General features: G+C 35.1%; 1 protein-coding gene across 2 annotated transcripts in view; it reads right to left on the reverse strand.

Moving 5' to 3' along the window:
- The window catches only part of LOC149575949 (uncharacterized), a 64,360-nt gene extending 56,616 nt beyond the window's left edge, over positions 1–7,744 (reverse strand). Inside the window, exons 1-2 of one of the 2 annotated variants that reach the window (XM_089816077.1) lie at positions 7,577–7,744; positions 6,582–6,671 (exon numbers count right to left, since the gene is read on the reverse strand). The gene's annotated coding sequence lies outside the window, so the exon portion shown is untranslated. The remainder of the gene's footprint in view (positions 1–6,581; positions 6,672–7,576) is intronic. The other variant, XM_089816076.1, reaches the window with a different exon arrangement.
- Between the last annotated feature and the right edge of the window lie 14,480 nt (positions 7,745–22,224).

Consider the following 22,224-nt stretch of genomic DNA (forward strand, 5'->3'; position numbering starts at 1 on the left):
AGTTGTTGAAGATAGCAGAAGGAAAGATGTCCAAACCGCTGATGCCATAATTGCATTGTTGAATTTGATTGAGATAACAAGGCCTTTGAAGGAGACTTGGGCACAAAATGAGAGAAAGAGTACAACCTTTTGTTATGATTCACTCTCCCCACTGCAACCAATGAGTCGTCTTTAAGACTGTGCACCTGTACTGAGTCTGGAAGGAACTCGACTCTATGTCCATCTCCAAGGTGAGTGATTTGGTAGATTTATATGAGATTTGAACGTAGGTTTGGAACATAGAGAACATCTTGAAACTCTCCATTCTCCATTTCCACATTTCCTTTTCCTTCAACTTCCATTTTGGTATCATCTCCCACGAAGATGTGTGGTACCTTTGACTGCTTCATTGAAGAAAAATCCTCCTTTGAAGAACCCATGTGATACGAGGCACCTGAGTCAAGGATCCATTCCGTTGAAGAATTTGAATTTACCATGAGTGCTTGCCCTTTGCCCTTTGAATATAAAGAAGACCCTTTATCTTTGTAAGCATTAGGCAATGGAACATTATGTTTCTTCATGATATAGGTCAACTCATCAATCTTCTTAAGATAACACTCATGTTCTTCATGACCCATTTTCTTGCAATAGGCACACTTTTTCTTCTCCTTATTGTTGTTCCCCTTCTTGTTTGAATTTGAAGACTTGCCTTGTTGATTCGATTGTGGTGTTGTCTTTTATGCATCCTGTGATTTGTTCTTCCACTTCTTTTTCTTACACTTTCCTTTATTTGAAGATTGTCCAGCTGAATTTTGAGAACCCTCATTGCTGGCCACCACTGCTTTAGGCTTTGGTGATTTGAGAATCCCCATTGATTTCAACTTCTTTTCTTCTATATCCAACAGATCAGCATATTCATCAAAAGAGACTTTCTTATAGGCAGACCCTAATGTAGTCTTTGAGGTGTTAAATGAAGAAACAAATGTGGAATACTCTGATGGCAACTTGTTATGTATGAGATAGATCAATCTGTCATCTTTAATAGAACTCCCACAATCAGTAAGCTTTGTCCTTAGTTCATTCACCTTGATGATGAAATCATGTATGCAATCAAATGACTTAGGATCTAAGAAGACAAGCTCATCTTCAATTTTGAAAACATCCTCTTCAGACACTTTACCACATAGGCTTTCGAGGGTATCCCAAGCTTCCTTGGATGTAGAACACTTCTTAATTTGATACGTGATCTTATCATCAACCCCCAAACATATATCACCTAGGGCTTTCCTATCCATTACCACACAAGCTGAAATATCACTTGTTGATACTTTACCACCTGCTAGTTTAGGAAGAATACCATCTACATATTGTGAAACTCCATTGTGCATTAAATGATACCACATTTTTATGGACCATGTAGCATAGTTATGTGGAGTTAATTTTGGAAATTTAAAATTTCCCATAATGCAGAAAATGAAAGAAAATTGCAAAAAAGAGAGAATACAACACCAAGAACATCCCCCCTTCTCACCAAATCAAGAATCCCCCTCAAAATAGATGCTTTTGGCACTTTATCAGTAGTGCGATTACAATGGCCACTTGCCAATTTTGGCCTTCGTGGACTTTTAATTTTGCTTGTTACAACCTCTTAATGAATTACAAATCTGGAACTTTTCAATGTGCTACAATTCTAAAGCAATACAAAGCAAAGAAAGGCCCTATTTCTGAAAGTGACACTTTCGTCCAAATAACCCTACAATCTGATTGCAGATCTGAAAAGTACACGAAAAATAACGCACTTTCAAAAAAAAAGAACCTGTTTACGAGTCCAGATGTGCTCATACAGAGTGTTTGAAGTTGCAAAATGCAGGATTATGCAGATACAGTTGCCAAAAAACGCAATTTCTGACCAATCTGTCCACCAAAACCAGGAAAAAGTTGCACCACTAAAAAGTTTAGGAAATTCTACCCAATTTCAAAAAAAATTGCATCTGATTTGGAGTCTGGATGACTGAGATTTGGCCTCCCAAAGTCGGACTACAAAATCAAAAATCAATCTAGAGAGGGGTTGCATCGGCAAAAGACGGGGTTAAATTTGACGGTCATACAACTGTCGCCGCAGTTCAAATTGGCCCTGGAATGACGATCAAACAACCGTCAAATTTAGGCTCTTAGATTGGATGACATCAACGAAGCCGGTAATGACGTCAGCATGACGAATGATGACGTCAGCAACCTGCGTGATAGTATGGACTGTACAAAAAATCCAATGTGGCAAAGTACAGTGCAGCTAACGTGGACTGCTTATGTGGCGTACAAAGTTTGCTGAGTGTGCAGGGTACAGTGGATGACATGTCGCTAACTGGATGACAGCTGAGCGCTAATTAGATTGGTGAGTCAATGCCACATGGGCTGACGTGTCTGGTCTGCATCACTATGTGACGTGGCGAGGTCTGCTATCTAACCCAGTCGAAATTCGCCGCGTGGCGAGGTCTACGAATTCTGTTTGTTGTAGCAGTTGGAACGCATGGCTAGTGTTTATTTCGCCGCATGGCGTGTGCACATTGGACACCGAAAAACTACGCAACTTGCCGAGAATTTGCTGCCGACGGCGGGAAAGTTTTTTCATTACTAAAAACCTTCGTTTGCAATGGTAGGAACAGGTTTCAGGCATTGGTTTTTAAATTGCAGTTGCCGTGCTTTGGCAAGTTAGTCCCACATTCGTGGGGGAACAACAATATATGTTGTTGAAAAAGAATGCACCGCCATGAGTAAAATAAAAACGGGAGCCTGCCGGATTGTGGCGTAGTTGCTCGGCTGGATTTCCTTTGCCGTCGTGGAAAGTACAGTGTGGCCAGAATTATTTAGATGCCCGCAAAATAATAATGTTCCCGCCAATTAGAATATTACCCTGCGATTAAATACAAATATTCCCTTCGAAATTGTAACGCCGAGATGTGACTGCCCAATTCTGCAAAAAATGCAAAAAAAATTCTCCCACTAGGAAAAAAATCCGAAAATACACAATTCGGAAATAAATTGCAGAGATTAAATAAAATGCAAATCTGAAAAACAAATAGTCAGAGCTATTACACGACCATACCCGGTTTGCAAATCGGTGCCTTTGAGTGCCGGTTTGCAAAAAAAATTTGCCTCACGATCAACTTTAGCCTAGCATAAGCAAATTTACAGTCGATCTTCACCGAATCAACGGTCCAGACGCAATAGTGAGGTTAGATCTAACTCTAGACGCTCCCAATTTCTGTAGATACTCTGGATTTGGGTCAAGGTGCTGAAACATGAACGGTCTCGAACGGTTGTGTAGAGAATCTCCCCGAGCTCTGATACCATGTAAGAATTTGGCTTAGGCCAAAATTCACCCAAGACCAAGGAACTCAAACACAAGCACAACAGTAGACTAAAGAGAGAGTATGATTAGAATGACGATATATTCATTCAATATGCCATATAAAAGTACACTAGGAGTGCCTGTATATAAAGGCCTCTGGAGAGCTTCTACAATGCATAGAAGTCAGCAACATGATAAGTCATACAACTAGGCACATGTCCACCAGATATGGGTTATCCTCCATTAAGCACGGAAGTAAGTGCGATGATGTGAGAATAAGCCTACAATGGTGTATCACGCAAATCAGTGGTGTAGACAACATGTGCTAAAAAGGGAGTGTGGATAACTGTGTTGTCTACATGACAACTCAATGAATGATGCAAACTCCAGTGTTGTAGACACCATGTGCTGAAATAGAGTTGCGTACTTCTGTATTATCAACATGACAACTCATGAGAGTACACAAACTCCTAAGTGTGTCACCTAAATAAATAATAAAATAATGCAATATAATAAAATAATACATTAACCTATGTAAACTTAAGTGTAAATAGTAACTACTTATTTACACCAACACTCTCCAATGGGGGGGGCACAAAGAGGCCACCAAGGTAACCATAGGGGAGTGTTAATCAAGTGATAACATAAAGTATAATACAATAATGGGGTAAAACAACTAACTGAGAAAGAGTAAACCTAACTGTGTAGGCCTAGTGAATGACAAGCCATGTTTGGGTAGGCCTCGACAGTGACTAGCCATAATGGACACAGGTGTGTCAACTGCTAAGATACCTCCTACAAGTTTGTGGATACGAGTGTGTCAACCACAGACATGGTGGAGAAGTGACAAGGTATACCAACACGTCAAGCTCCATGTCTCCATGAGAGGATAGCTTGGCAACAAGAGTCGTGATAGTAAGTCAATGGGTCATTTCGTTCCCCGTCGAGCTATGCAATGATGCACTCATTATTGGACTATGCACCCATTTTGGATACTCAGTAAGTTTACATTTATTAGATGTTGAGGTTGTTACTTATATGGCGGTCATGGTTTCAGCTAGCTTGTAGCCCTTTCGGACATGTGTGACTGCTCCTTGTATTTAGTGTAATCTTGCTTCTCATGATTTTAAAGTATGTGCGCCTTGGGTAGTCTATGATATGGCCTCATTGTGTTGGACAATTTGTGTTCATGGTGATCGTGATCTCTGGATTCCATGTGGCCAAGCATGTTGTGATTATGGCTTCGTGTTGCTTACCTGATATATTTGGTTGCTTGGCATGTGTGATATGAATCATATGTTTGGTTCCTTAGTGTGGCCAACCACAGTTGGGGAATATGCAAACTTGATCATGACACTGTGACACTCTTTGTACACGTATTCATGTACTTATGATATGAGACTAGTGATATGTTGCTCATGAGGCGATAGATGTATTTCTTGTAATGGAATAGAGATTTTAACATGATTGCTTGTTGTCAATCTATCTTCATTGTACTTGCTCATTCTCATCTTTGGTGTATATTGTTCACATTGAGATTTCATGTTGTATGATCCTTTCTCCTTGATTCATGTTGTTTTCCCTAGTGGACTTCTTACTTGAGAAGAACTCAAGTTTATATTCATGGAATTGGATTTTATGTTCTATCATGATTGGATTTTATTCATGATGATAATCTTGGTTGTTAATGTGTGCTTAAGTTGCTAACTCGGTGAATCAGTGCATGTGTGTTAGTGTACCCCTCAAAATGGTGATTATAGGTGAGGTTGTGATGGTATTCGTGATGGATCTAGATGTGTATTGGAATAATCTCATTCTTATGACCATAGTAGGCATGTATGTAATCCTCTATTAAGCTTTTCATATCTTCGAGGAAGTTATTAGACATTCAATTGACCTTATCTAGGTGTTCGGACCCCATAACCCATTTTCCTTTGGTTTTGGCCTAAAACCTAGCATGGTGCATATGTAGCTTATTATTGCACATCCATCACTTTTTGTTGCGCATCCATTCTATTCCTACATACCTTGCTCCTGTGTATTCTTGTAGTTTCTTCACTAGATCCATGGTAGCAATCACCTACGCATTCATGGCCTGTTTCTAAGCATCCATCCTCCACAGAGTTACACATTTATGGCCAAATATTGTTCCTCAAGTGTTGTTCATGTATGGGTTAGTGATTTGGATACCCATTTCTCTTTTTGTCCTTTTCATGCAATTGCAATCAAATTCCAACCTCGTTTGGTGTACCAATTGATCGAATCTTTGGAACTAGACCCTATACTATCATAGTCTTGACCGGCCAATGAGTGCCTTGGTCATCAATGGGATTCTAGTGAATGCTTTACATGTCAAGAGCCTTGGAACGTTATTATCTAAGCGCTCTCGTGGGTCCTTGTTGAGTGGTCAAAACATGGCGGCCATAAGACAATTGCGAACACTAGACTATTCACCTTGATTGCTCGATGGTAGTTCATATCTCTTATATGTTGATGTTAAGTGTATGTGAATGGATCATGGTTGTATTATCAAGATTGTAAATGCATTTATGTCAGCATTTATGTGTTGTTATAAACAAGAAAAAAAATGTTGTGACCAATTTGCATCTTGTTTATGAAGGGTTCTCTAGCAAGGCGTCACAGATCTATCACAATGAGTATAAAGCACATCTACACTACTACCTATGTGTTTTCTTACATAGGTCAAGCTTGCACAAAAAATCTAAGTGGTGTTACATAACACATGGACCTATTAAGCTAAATGCTCACTAAATCATGACTCCCCATCTTAAAGACATTTCCCCACCATGTCTCCTACATCAAATGCATTTCTTACATCTTCTACAGTTGTCTCCAAGAATGCCCATCCTAACATGGTGTGCACATCTTTAGATGCACCACAACTAAAGAACAATATTTCAATATTATCGTACAAGGTGTTCAATGCACGTTCCCTGACACCAAACACCTTGATCACATGGACAAGATTAAATTTTGAACAATAATACCAGGTCAAACTCACTAAACTGTTTTACAATACAAACTAGCTAACACTAGAGTCTTTTCCCTCCTTGTCCTAAAGACATTCCTGGGCAGTCTACTTTGAAATCACCAGTCCTTAACAGAATTTGACTCTGCCAAAAGAATAAATTTAACTGTTGACATAAACCTCAGTATAGCATAAATACCACATGAGACAACAATTATAAATGATTTCACACCAAAGTAATTTCTTATTATTTTAATGCCTTACTTGCTTGTCTGCCTGTCTTAGCTGTTGGGTGTCTTACATTCTGTCTATTTATCACCTCCTTTATTCCCCCATCCCCAATAGCGAATGTACCTTAGCAAGACAGAAAGACGTAAATCATATCAATAATAATTAAAACATCAAATTCGGTACACGCATCTTGAGAGGGTACAAATCCGGATACGATACAAAAGTAGGTTAAAAAAGCTAATGTCTCCGAGGAAAACATCTTTAACAATGAAAAACTCAAAGAGGCTGCTCAAACCCCAACTACCATCTGTAAAAAGCTCAAAGCCGGCTGTTAGCGGACTACTAAGTAAAGTGTAGTTCTCAATCCTCGGAGACATTAATAAACAAACTAATGGTAAATTCAAAATTGTGACACAATGATAAGGGAGGACACTGGAACCAGAGCATAACATATGTTTAAATCTCTTAGCATGATAAGGCAACCCATAACTCCAGCGGACATATTATAAGGTTCAGTATAACAATCATAAAGTACATTCCAGCGTGATCCATGACTGCAAGCCTTTGATGGTGCAACCGAGAAAACATTTTTATTCGTATACAAAATTTAGAACGCGTAGGTAAAACATATTTTTACGTGATCCATGGTTACAAATACTAAGAATGTGGTCTGCGAATACCCTACACGTAGTAAGAATCCGGTCGTAACCTTGCGAAAGGTTTAGAAGCAAAAATAATAGTTGATGAATGATCAGTCATACTGAATTTCCACAACCTAATCTGTTCAAGTTATGCTCAGCTCTAATCCTCGAAAAGGCAAGGGGAAAAGACAAAGTTTACAAAATTCAAAGACGGCAATTAATTCGCAGTTACCCAAACCCTGGACGAGTTCAGGCTAAAATGATCAATATTCATCTATAAAAAAAAAACCAAAGTTTGGTGGAGATACCACAACCAATTACAATTTAATCCAATGCTAAAACAAGAGCTTAATAACTAAAAGCTAACCAATTTATATAACAACTCACCCAAATCCCTGCAAGCGCTTCAGATCCGATCTGTAATTTGCTCAAAATAATCCAAGTAAAACTAATTGCACCGATATCAAATAAAAGCGATCCAGAAATGGGCTGCAATGTAAGTGCGTCTCCCTCTGTAATATGCCCGGCGTACAAACCATCGCCGGGGATGAGTACAATGAATTCCCAGAAACCTTTTTTATTATATCTTAATATGTTGTATGCCCTGGATTGAGGCTGTATTCCTTGTGCCTTGATAATGGGGTATTTGGTGTTCTAATATAATTTTAGAACAATTATAATGTTTCAAAATATTCATTGGATAATAAAAATTTAAGCAAATATGTCAATATATAGATGTATTTCTGATTTTAGTTTTTTTTTATATAGTCAAATTAATTTAAATGTCAAACATGGTTCAATTTTATCAAAATGTTAGGCAAGAGCCTACAACACAACGCCAATTTATGAACAATAATTATACATAAAAATAATTAATTACAATAAATAACAATAATTAATCTAAGCTTCAGTTGTTTATTGATCAAAAAAAAATTATCAAAATGTTAAAATCTGATTTCTTAAATGATTAAACAACAATCATTTGGAATTTCAAAGAAGTTATTAGTGTGTATATGTGTAATTGAAATGAATGTCATCAAAAAATTCGCACTTTAAAATAAAGTATTTTCATGTTCAATTATTAAAGTTATCGAAAAGATAAATTCTCTCCTCTCATTTTTGTGTTCCCCTCTTTCATCTAGATGATATGTAGTCATTAAATAAACTATGAAAATCATTTCATTTCAAGGAGTTATGTGTCTCTATGTAAGTCTCTTGTTGATGATTATAAGTGTGGTTAAATTCATCAATGTATAAATGTAGAGGTCTACATATTGTGTGAGAACTTCTCATTCAATTTATAACCTAGGCGAGTGTGATGATAAAAAAATTTTATAAATATAGGTTTTAGGTCTACGATGATTAGGTTGTACTTTAAAACATGTTGATTATATTTCACATAGAGGTTGAAAAGTGGTGTTCTTTGGCTCTAACCTCATCATTATCAATGTGTTAAAATCAATTGAAATCGTTGAAGTCACCATATCCTAGCATGATTCAAGCATGTAAGTGCATAAGTAATTTTGATCTCCTCCATGCTTGCACATTTAAATACCAAAATAAGTTTAAAATTTTTAATTGAAATATTCATTAATTATTTTATGCTAATTGTTATGAATCAACTAAAGTGTGAAATGTTGTTAAAATGGTATACTTAAAAACCATTACTAGTTCAAATAATCATATAGCACTCATTTAGGAGGATATCTAGAATTATATTTGTAAGTGGATAAAAAAGTTACATCAATGTTACATCATTATCCTATGAGAATGTTGCATTTTTTATCATTATTTTCAACCTCGATGGACTCTTATTGAACTAGCTCTTCCACGTGTGTAATTAGGAAGAACTTAACCCTCATAATTTAATAGATTCTTCAAAGGTATTTCTCAACATTGTATGTCCCTTATCAAATTTAGCTTGCATACATAAAGGCAAACAAGTTTGTAAAACTTTAACATATTGGGTTTACGAATTAAAATGTCAGTTGTGCACATAAGTTAAGCTCCATGCAAAGTTTTCTTTGTTGTTTTTTAGATTGGTAAAGGACCTAAGCCAGAAACTTTTTATTAAATAGTTTGAATTTGTACAAGATTATTCAGTTAAGGAGCTTAATACTGCTTACGAAATTCAAAAAATACATCCCTTATTTACATAATTATGTAATTTGAAACCATGTCCTTAATTTAGTTCTCATCTTTCTCATTTTGATATACGCTTTTGAGAATTTTGTGCAATTATAGCTTCCCTTTTAATCTACTCCTCATCTTTGCTCTAGTTGACTATGTTAACTTAGCTTGCAAAAAATATTGCTTGGCCAAGATCATTGATTGATTATTCAACTAAAAACCATTGATATATCATTTAAATGCAATTGAATTATCTTATTTTAAAGAGAGTATCTTATCAAAATATCAAGAGCATATAAGAGTTTTGCTTTGAAGAAAATTGCAATCATTGTTCTTTTCCTTACTAACACCAACCTATTTAAACCTGAATATTATCATGGTGTATCTAATTTGACGCAAAGATTATTATCATGCCTATAGAAGTGAACTAATAAAATTTATATATTAAGTTAATCATCTAACAAGTTTTTTTTCTTTTGACTTTTGATAAATGGATTTCACATCTATAATATAGAATCTTCATTGAAAAAAGTGTTAAGTACTCTTATATTAATTAATTTAAATTTCATAAATTGTTTAGCATATATTTTAGTTGCCCTATAGAAGCTTCACTTCTATATCTAGGTGTAAAATTGGAAATTACATACTTCTCTAATTCACATTACATGGCACTTCACTTTAGGCTTGATTATTTTTTAAAATTTATTCTTAAAAATGATGGTATCAAGACCCACACACACACACATTAACAAAATATCATTGTTGGCATTATCATTTCAACTTTCTTAGACCAAAGTGTTATATGCAATGTTTTGTGTGACATGCTAGGGTCTTATAAAAATTCAGTTTCAAATGACTAATGAAAGGTTACAATATTCTTAAAATTTTGACAATGTGAGGATTTTATTTTCATTCATAATCTACAAAGATTTTTGGGACATTTTTGTTTTATAAATCGAATGTTTTTTCCTTGAAAACGATGAAGAAATCATTATCACTCATGCACAACTCTCTCTTGATTCTAGAGCTCTTAAAGCTCTTGACAATTTTATCACACCACATCCTCATTTTGGCTATTACATTTCATTATTTTCATGGTGAAACTATAAAGTGCAATCTTATTGTAGCTTCGATATCCTTCTAAGGATTCACGACAACTTCTAGGTAGACTTCTCTCAAATTATTTGTTCTTTCTCACTATGGGTAATTTCTCAAAGTTAGCATTTTGAATATCATTGATATTGTTGTATTATTGTTAACCTACTTCCTTTGTATATCATTGCTCTAGATAAATCCTTTTTATCATTTTCGTTTTAACATCCTTTTTACCCAAAATAATCTAGTTATTAGTGGAGGTGAAAATATCAAAACATTATCATTATCTTTTCTTGTATTCAAGTTATTTGGGTTTGAGAAAGTGACAAACTAGTGACATACATCTTTTTATCTTATTTATCCATTTCACTTTTAATCATTTTAATGCATATTTTATTTTTGCACAACTCCACCAATACAAATAAATGCTTAACATGTGTTCAAAGCACCTAGAAAATTTATGTTGTTATGATTATTGTAATTATTATTGCTACTGGTAGTGTTGGCAAAGTTATTATCTACCACTTTGTTAAAGGAGAAACCTCAAATATCTTCAAAGTCTATAATTTGATGTACTCTACTAGTGTCATTCAATGACCTTGTCAAGAAGCAATCCTTGTTTACATTGATGATTTCTACTTTAAACTTGCGTTCATTAAAAGTGATTTCCTCTTTGTTGAAAGGCGATGTGTAGGTCTCGAGTTCAAGTGTCACCAACTTCCCTTGCATTTTCATTAGAAGAATTCCATCACTATTGACCTTCATGCAACCAATGTGATCCATATTTACAGTTCAACATCCTTATAAAAGAAACTTATGGACAATAACATTCATTGAACAAGGCACATCCATGAACAACTCCCCTTGCAATAATAACATTGTCTCTTAACATATATATCAACATGCTTAATTATGAATGTAGTGTTTACCCCATTTTGCTTTCAATTATATTGTTGAACACTTTTCAGCTAGTTTTTATGTTATTTTATTTGATACAGTGGTACTTGGTTACCTGGTTGGTTGATACTATCTTCATTATTTGATTAAATACTAGATGAGCTACTTCATACTTGAGATATTTCATATGTTATTGCGATTCATGGTTATTCATGTGATGATGTTTAAATGTTTTGATATCACGATTACAAATAGATTCATGATGATGTTTATATGGATTATGGATACTCACCCCATACTTGCATGTGTATGGTGTACATGTTTGTTTTTATTTTTTATTGGTGTATCTAATGTGGTTGAGGGAGGGAGTTGTAGTCACCTACAAGTCAGGATCTACACGATGTACCACTCCTTGCCATTTCCTATTTAGTTTGTGCGTGTGTGTGTGTGTGTGTGTGTGTTTGGATTTTATGCAGGTTGCAGGTACTAGGCATTGACTTCCCTGAATTGTCAGGATGAGCTTGCCCTATTGCAATATCTCAATGGTAAAAGAGGGGAGATAGTTTTGAAGTCCAAATCCCAACCCTAAGCCTATTTTATCATGTGGTAAAGGACAAGTATCTATTCACTCTACCATTTTGAATTTGTCAAGGCGACATCAATTCAAGCAGTTAAGCCTTGAGTTTAATTTTTGTGCTTTGCCTAGTTGTCAAGGTTCTTTTGAGTATGTGGTCTACTTTGTGGTTTCAAGTGTAACTAGATGACCAAGAGAATTAATTAATTAAATAATATAATGGATTATTTTTGGGAGGAAAAATATTATTATATCATATTTAATTAATTGAGAATTAATTAAATAAGGAGTTAGAATTAAAAGACTTCATTAAGAGTCTAACTTCAGAACTAATAGCAATTAGAAAAATTCTAAAGCTAAACTTGGCATAATTATAATTATTTAATTTGATATTATTATAAATTTAGAATTTGTTTTTAAATAATGACAATTATATATTTTTTGGAGTTACAATAATGATATTATTCTTTGAAAGCATCTTGCTAAATTTAAACAAGTGGAAATTATAAAATAAATATTTATATTAAAATGCACTAAGTGTGCATGAACGATTTAATTAAAATAAAATAATAAGATAATAAATAAAGTGAGAGGGCATTTGGAAACTAGAAACCGTAACTAGGGTTGGAGGCCTTTAATAAGGAATTTTAGTTCATTTCTTCGCACACAAGTTTGGAGGAGCGATTGAGAATTCACAGGTGGGAACTTTTTTGTGGGCATTTGAAGGCAGGAATTTTGTGAGCACAAGGAATCACTAGATTGTTAACATTAGATTAAGGTAGGGTCTTGAAGAAATCCATTTTAGCAAATCTCTCAAAAACTTATGTCTTCTTCGCGCCTGCGAGAATGGAAATTTATCGTAGAAGATCTGTGAAAAATTACATTGATATCATTACCGTAAATTTAGTAGAAGAATTGAAAATTCTTATTGAAAATTTTGATTGTTCTTGGCTTGAAAACATCTGCGAAATAAGAGATTGAAACCCCGATTAGAAAAGTTGAATTTAGAAAACAATTTCAATAGCTACAGTTTTGGAAACAAAAAATAATAATAATCGGATCCTGATTTACACATGAAAATTGATTGACTGAAATTGGTCTCCCTATTAGATCTTTAAATAAAAACTTTTTTAAAAAAATATTACAAATATGAATTACCACAATAAATTTTACTGTGGTAATCATATTTATTTACTAGCAAAATTGTACTGGCTTTTTGCATTTGGAAAATGACAAATTAATTTTATTTATATAAAAAATGAAAATAATCAATAAATTTTGGAGGGGTGAGGGCCACAATCCCCCCCCCTTCTATCTAACTAGCAAAGGTTACCAAGGCAAGCCATTGCATGCGGGCTCATGGAGTCGTTGCAACGACATCCGTTATTTATGGGTTTCAAAAACAAACAAACAAAAATGTTTAAAAGTACTTTTAGAATATATTTTTTGTTCAAAAAAATAGATTTATTATTAAATATTTTGATATAAAAAGAGATATGTCTATTATTACTTTTAATGTTATTTTAAAACTATTTTATTTAATATTATTAAATGTAATTTAGGTTCATTTAAGAATTGATTTGATTTTAAATATAATTAAAATTAGTTTATTTTAAAATTGAATTTTAATTTATTTTAAAATTAAATTAATAGTTAAATATTTTTTGCTTTGGTTTTATAATATTATAAGGCACAAATTATATATTATATAAAAATATTGAACGTTTTCTTCAAAGGTTATATTTTCCTATTATCAAATGTAAATATTATTGAAAATTTTGAGTGAAGGATAGAATGTCATTTTTGTGTTCAAATGATTGCATAGTGTATTTGGAAAACGTGGATTTGTAAACTATGAAAACGAGACTCATTTTATAACCAAACTAAACTTAGAAACTTTGGCAAACGAAAACTCCAACTATTACTCTAATTGAACTTTAGGGAAACTATAACAGAAAATTACATGGTTGAATAACTACACGTGTTTTAAATGGTCTTTCTGTTGGAGTGATTTAGAATGACTGAGAAGGGGGGTGAATCAGTTATCCTCATGTCCAGATGTACCAATTTAACTTTTAATCACTTCAAATATTTCAGATCTAAACGTTTAGTAGCTCGGTCTCTATAGAAAAAACTCAACAACATAAACTTGTAGTCCACTGTCCTAATAGTAACAAACTTGGAAAATGTAAAACATTAACAATAAAACATCTCAAATAACATCCATACAAGTATGACACTAGGATTTAACATGGAAACCCAATTTGGGAAAAACCACCATTAACATGTCACCAAATTTTCACTCTTCTAAAGTGAGCTATGTTAGGAGTCAACCTTGTTAAAGGTTACAAAACACATTGTTAAATGTGACCTTGTTAAAGGATTAAATCAACCTGTTAGAAGTGGCCTTGTTAGAGGGCTTTAGAACATTCCATTAGAATGTCACCTTGATTAAAGGATTTACAAAATGATTGTTAGGTCAACCTGGATTAAAGGATTTCAAACTAATACAATGGTTAAACAGTAATAGTAGATTGATTTGACGAATACAACTCACTTTGCAAATATAGATCACAAATTCAGTCCAACAACTGACTCATTGACTGGCCTCCATTAAAATCTCCATCACTGATTCTCTTTGCAATCCTTCAAGCAATCACTCTTCACCTCAACACTTCATTCTTCAACCTTTTGTTCAAGTTCGTCATTCAACTGAATCAACAACTACTCCAACCTTACTAGGGTAGCCCTTGTACCTCCTTAAATAGGTAGTTCTGATCTTTTGTCGCTTAAACATCATGGTAGATCTTAGGGTTTGGTCAAATTCATCGAATCCTACCATCATTTTATCTCCTCCTTTCTCTTCTAGAAACTTCTCAAAACTTCTCCTTGCATCCATGCATAGAAACACTCAAACATGGTTTGTTATGTATTAAATGCTCCAAATCATCCATCCTTATCTTCAACACATTTTACATATTCCAAGAATTCAATTATGTCAATTGGAAATCAAGATTTCCTCGTAATGTATCAAATGTTGTCACTTGGCCAACATTAGGTTTTGACACTCGGTCATCACTAAGTAACTCGGTCGATACTAATTGGTCTATCCAGTATACTTTCTAATATTTGGTCGATATTGATGCTCAATTGATTTTACTCGCCTTGTACTTTCACTCAGTCAACTCTAGCATCATTTAGCATAAACTTCTCGTCCCTTAATCTTCTATTCTTCTTCTCGGTCAAGCCTACGCATTTGGTCTTTCTTCAATCACTTCTTCTAGGCTTCAATACAATTGTCTTCTCCACCTGGGTTATGATTCAACAATCACATTACCTTGTCAAGGTTTAACTAATCAAGTGCCCATTGTAGTTATTTATAACTCAACCCTTCCTCTAGGTCATTTTGTTATCTCTTCTTCTCAAATCCTCTTCAATAATCATCTTGATATGACACTCTACTTAGATAGCAATTGTCTTATCTATAAGGTTTGACAGCATAACAATTATTCCAATTATAGTTTCCAACACTTTCATGATGTTGTGTTTTATCTGATAATGGATTGGTTGGGGAACTTTTTAGTTAACCAAATTGGAATGTTACTAGAGGTGGGTAGTTGAGCTTTAATTTTCAGTGATTTATGTCAGGTCTGATTATTTTGATGTGATTTATGTGATGAGATCCAATTCTTTACGTAAGCTCATGTATTGTGATTCTTTTGATGTAACCTTTGAGGTCTGATTTATGATCTATTTGTGATTTCAATTGCTTATATAAAACTATTGAGATTAAGGTAATTTTATGAGATGTACTTTTATGAGCTTAGGGTAGGCAATCTATGTGTATGTTAGGAAGTAGCTTACAATGGGGGTCGGAGCCCTAAAGAGGTTTCATAGGTAACTCATCGTAAGTTGTATTAACAAGTGATAACATTCTCATCAATGGGGTTAAAATGAATTAACAAGAGTCTAATTTGATATCTTTCCCATTCCTCGAGTGCTAGTACAAGCTAGGATGGAAGTAGAGAGGTTGCTTGGTTGCAACCTTGCTTCATCGGTATGCCTTGTCTATAAGAAAGGATATTTGTGCCACATAGAGGTAGTAGGGGGTTGGGGCCCTAAGAGATTGCTAGGGTAACCTTAGAGTTTATTCATGTGATGAAAATTATCCAGATGCATATTAGGTTTTCTACATGTCTTCTTGCTTCTAGGATTAGATGTTACATTATGTACTTAGTACTTTTGAGATATAATGCTTTCAAAATCTTGAGACTTGTATTATTGTTGTGATTTTTAGATTTTTATCCATTTGGGACTTGATATTATCTCCTCAACATGGTGGAAGTCAAGCCATTGGGTTCCACAAGGTCAGGTGGCAGTGATACTTTGTCATTGAGATCCAACAACTGGACCCTGATGCTAGATGTACCTTTGTTGCAGATGTTCTATTCTTCTTACCTGATGATAATGTTGTATGTTCATACTCTAATATTTTTTACTTGAGTCATTAAGATCCTATGGGATGATGTATCCTATCATGACGTACATTCTTTTAGCATTTCATACCCTATGACATGTGTAATGGATGAGTATGCACTTTCTGTACTTGTATATTATTTTGTGAGATTTTGGCACATGTGGTTATTCCTATGATGTGGACTTATTTAACTACTTAATTTAAACTTAATAAAAATTAATGTGTGTGATTCAACATTATGGAACCCTTGAGAGATGTATCTATTATTTATTTTCTTATGTATGTATGTGATGTGTAATTGAGTTATTTCTTCTACAATATTATCTCTTAGATGTTTTAATCCTTCAAAAAAATGTTTACCAAACTTAGCATCTTTATAGGTTAATTTCTCTCAGTTTCCCTAGTGGGGTGTTAAATCTAGTATCAGAGCCTAAGTTTCTACATTTGAAACTCTAGGCATATTGTGCGTCTACTAGATGATAAGTAGACAACTCACAACCAAACCTAGAACAAACAATGTTAACAATTACAACTTGAAATAACAAATCTATCAAAATAAAACATAGGAAAATGGAAAAATTACGATAAAATTACAAACTTTGTATTAAAAAAAAATGTTCATGTGATTTTTCTTTATGATGCCATGCATTTGTTTGATTTTAATATGCCATTGTTTTTGCTTGAATGTTTTAAGAGGATGATGACTGAGACTAGATCAACTATGAGGGATCATAGCTTAGGCTGAGGTAGAGTTCGAGGAAGGGGAAAGCATAACAAACCTCATGTGACTTTTCACGAGAGTCCTATTTAGGAAGAGAATAGGGAAGAGAGTAATGGAGAGCATCATGTTGACTTAGAGGAGGCCAACACTAGATAGATCTTGAAGATTATCTTATAGCACCTACCCTCTTAGAAGGTTATTGATAAGGAGGAATCACATCACTTGTGAATGATGAGAGATATAGATCCAAAATTCCTCAAAGAGATCATTATGATGATAAGTAAGGGTCTATCAAGGCCACCCAAATGAAGGAGCTAATGTGGGCTAAGATTAAACCTTTCACAAGAGAAGGTGTTGGTTACAATATAGAGAATTCATTGACTACTTTGGACATATGATTTGTGATGCAATACTTTGAATTTAATCTCAAAGAAAGGTATGTCGTTACCCACTTGGATATCTTTGCGGCCAACTAGTGGAAAATAGAGAAAAAGAAACTCAAAGTGGACATGAAGACTATTACATGGGAGTTGTTCCTTGAAAACTTTTGTGATCACTTTTTACCAGAGTATTGGTACCAATAGAGGGAAGATAAGTTTCACAATTTTAGATAGTATACCATGACCATGGTGGAGTATGAACACAAGTTCTTTGATCTCATGTCATATGCAGTGATTAGTGATAGTTCACCACTGATGTATACCACTTTATTCATGGACTAAACAACCGTATCATTAGGGGTGTGAAGGTCTTCCAACATAAGACCCTTAAGTATGTAGTTCAACATGTTATACTTGTGGATCATAATATCACTTTGGGACATGGAAATTTTGTAGGGGCACTTGCTACTGGACATGTGTTGTTAGGGTCTAGGGGCACACAAAACAAGGGAGTAGGTAGTAACAAAAAGCCTCCTTTCTCTAAGGGCAATCAAGGGCATAAACAACAACATCAACAAAAGGGATATTTTTAGTTAGCTTAGAGCGATGACAGTGGTTCCAACTCTTCAAACTTCCATAACCCTCAATGCAATAAGTGCAATCAATTCAATTAACTTGCATAGAGTAACCATTCTTTTGCTAGTAAGGGCAACCATCAATAGTCTAGTGCACCTCCAACCAGTAGAGGTTTAGGCAAAGGTATATGATTATTCTCATGTGGACAATTTGGGCACATTGCATCCAATTGCCCACAAAGAGATTCACAATACTCTTGACAAAGACCAATAGCTTTTGAACTTACAATGGGTTATGTGGGGAGATCTCATAGAGTCCTTGCAGTAGTAGACCATCATCAAGTAGTTCATTAGGGTACCATGGCTAAGACTATAGGTGCTATCATAAGTACACCTCTTTCTATTCTATTTGATTTTGGTGCTAGAGACTCTTTCATATCACCTTCTATAATGGCCAAGTGCAAGCTTGAGGTGATTAAGCAAGACATGGGTTGGCAAGTGAAACTATCTTCAAGAGCCAAGGAGTCACAAATTATTTAGTGCATCAATGTGGGTTAGACCTAGGAGGGTTCACTAATACAGTTGACCTTTGAGTCACTCCCCTTGGATCTTATGATGTTGTGTTGAGTATGGATTGGTGAGGGTTGCACATAGCTAGCATTGTTTGTAGGAGAAATTTAATTAAGTGCGAGGATGATGAGGGTAAGGACATGGAGATCGTAGACATCTAGACACCCATATCCTTCTACATGATTTCCCAATGCAGCTTAGGTGGAGCATTTGAAAGGGCTATCAGGTGTTTGCCATTACTATGAGAAAACTAGGAGAGGAAGAGGAACTTATGGGCAAGACTCTAAATCACCCCATATTGAAAGATTTTATTGATGTATTTCCTAGTGAGATTCTAGGCATGCTACCAAAGCTAGACATTAATTTTCATATTGATTTGATTTCAAGAGAAGAGCCTATATTTAAAGCCCCGTATGAGATGACTACTTAGGAGTTGAATAACTTGTGACTATAGCTAGAGGAAATCTTAGCTAAAGGTTGCATTAGACCAAGTGTTTCTCCATGGGGAGTTCCTTTGCTCTTTGTGAAGAAGAAGGATGCATCATTATGATCTTATATTGACTCTAGACAGTTGAACAAGGTAATGATTAAGAATAGACACCCCCTGCCAAGGATCAATGATTTATTTGACCAGATTAAGGAAGCCAAGGTGCTCTCTAAGACTAATATTGAGTCAGGGTACCATCAACCATGGTATCATGAAGTAGAAACCCATAAGACAACTTTTTGCACTTGGTATGGTCACTATGAGTTTATAGTCGTTCTATTTGGTTTGATGAATTCTCCATTAGTATTCATGTACCTAATGAATGGAGTATTTTGTGCTTACCTTGACTGATTTGTACTCATGTTCTTGGATGATATATTGATTTATTCTAGATTTCAAGAGGAACGTGAGGAGCATCTTTAGTTAGTCCTACAGTGCCTTAGAGATAATCAATTGTATGCCAATACAAAAAAAAGTGTAAGTTCTTCCAATCTAAGGTACAATATTTGGGGCATGCTATTTCAGTGGATCCCATGAAGATCTAGGCTATAGTGGATTGGCTTGCACCCACCAATGTTTTTGAGATTCATAGCTTCATGGGTTTGGCTAGATACTACCGCAAATTCATCTAGAACTTCTCCAGAGTTGCTTGCCCTATCACTTCCCTCCAAATAAAGGGAAAGAAGTTTGTTTGGACAAAGAAATGCAAATAGGCCTTCTAGAAGCTCAAAGAGTTTTTGACTAGTGCACCCATTCCAATAGTACCTAATCTAATAGGTGATTTCATGGTGTGAATGCTTCCCTACAGGGGATTGGGGGAGTCCTCATGCAAGAAGGATGTGTGATTGTGTATAAGTCTCACAAGCTCAATGATCATGAGCTAAACTATCATACTCATGATCTTGAGTTAGTCACAGTTATTCATGCCTTAGTGAGATGAAAAAACTTCTTGTTGGGGCATCATTTTGACCTTCACATCGATCATCACATTTTATAATATATCTTAACGCAACCCAATCTGAATGCTAGGAAGAGATATAGGATGGAGTTTTTGTGCGAGTATTACTTTGAGGTGAAATACATTCTAGGAAAGGAGAACATAGTAAATGATGCTTTGATTCACAAGAGACACGAGATATCAATGTGGACAATTAGTGTTGATTTGAGGAGTCATATACTTTAGCCGCTTCCTATAGATACATGTTATCAAGAAGTGAGTGCAGAGAGTAACTCAGGTAGACCTTTGGAGGGCAAATTGCAGGCTACATGTTGGAGTCAAATGGCCTTTTGTGTAAATCAGGGGGAATTTATGTACCACAACTAGATTATCTTTGTACATTGATCTTACTTGAGGCCCATTGTGCACCTTACTTGGCACACTCGGGTGTCAAGAAGATGTATGTAGACTTGTGTGGTTATATTATTGGTCTGGCAGGAAGCATGACATTACTAATTTTGTGGCTAGGTGTCTTTGAGTGCCAAAGAGTTAAGGAAGAAGACCACCATCTTGCAAGGCTTCTTCGACCTAATCTCATTCCTTCATGGAGGTGGGATATTATTTCTATGTACTTTATAATGGGATTACCAATGACTCCCCCTCAACCTAATGCTATCATGGTCACCATTGATCGGTTGACTAAGGTGGCACACTTCTCACCAATGAAGTCATCTACACAACTGCTTTAGTAGCCAGAGACTTTATTCGTCACATTGTGAGATTGCATGGTATTCCCTGAAAGATCATTTTAAATAGAGATCCTATATTCACATTCACATTTTGGGCTTCATTGGATCATGATCTTGGAGTACAATTGAACTTCGTCTCAACATATCACCCCAAGATAGATGATCAGACAAAGAGAGTGAGTTAGGTTCTATAGGATATGTTGAGGATGTATTTCATGGATTGACAGACTCTTTGGGAGGATTCTCTATACCTAGTTGAGTTTGTATATAATAACAGATATCATAGTTTGATTGGGATAACACCTTTTCAGGGATTATATGGTCATCCTTGTCATACACCTTTGATTTGAGATGGTCTAGAGGACTACATTTTGTTTGGTCCTAAGATGCTTCAAGATATGGAGCAACAATTAGTGTGCATCTGCAAGCACGTGTCTACAACATAGGATAAACAAAAGAAGTATGTAAATGCTCATAGGATAGATAAGCAATTTGCAGTGGAGGACAAGGTATTCTTGAGAGTGCATCCACAGAATAATCCAATTAGCTATGGAAAGGGTTCAAAGCCAGCACCTCAGTTCATGGGTCCATTTGAGATTCTTGAGAGGATAGGTCCAGTTGTGTATCATCTTACATTATCACCCATCTTGGCTCATATTCATGATGTTTTCCATGTTTCTATTCTTAGATAATATAATTATGATGTGGTACACATTCTTAATTGGAATGTGTTACAAGTTGAGGATGAGCACGTGGCTTTGTAGACCATGTGCATTATGCAATAGTGGGAATTGACCCTCAGGGGTCAAGCCATAGAGTGGGCAAGGGTGCAATGAGACCCTATTGACGAGTCATCAATACTTGAGAGAATGCAACTAGATTACATGATTTATATCCCTACTTGTTAGTTATTTTGCCGAACACATTTAGGCTAGTTTTCATGTTATGCTATTTTATCTAGTGGTACTTGGTTAATTGGTTGGTTGATACTATCTTCATGATTTGATTATATATTGGATGAGATACATCTTACTTGAGATATTTCATGTGTTATTGTGATTCATGGTTATTTATGTGGTGATGTTTAAATTATTAAATATAATAAGTAAAATTAGATTCATAATGATGTTTATATGGACTATGAATACTCACCCCATACTTGTATGTGTATGGTGTACATGTACATTTCAATTTTTGATTGACATATTTGATGTGGTTGAGGGAGGGAGTCATAGTTGTGTGCATAAAATGTGTCACACTTCTATAAACCATTATACTCAAGAATGCCCATGAAAGAAGGCACCTCAAGAGGCAAATTATAACCCTCTATCTATGACATGGAAAGGCTATGAGATGGTGTCTCTCAAATGAACCAAGCTATGCAATGCTTGCAAGGTGCACCATAGAACAAGATATTCAAAGAGTAGAGGAAAGAATGCCAAT

This window comes from Cupressus sempervirens, chromosome 1 (assembly GCF_028749045.1).
Source record: "Cupressus sempervirens isolate cs-2001-9-10 chromosome 1, ASM2874904v1, whole genome shotgun sequence".
Classification (NCBI taxonomy): domain Eukaryota; kingdom Viridiplantae; phylum Streptophyta; class Pinopsida; order Cupressales; family Cupressaceae; genus Cupressus; species Cupressus sempervirens.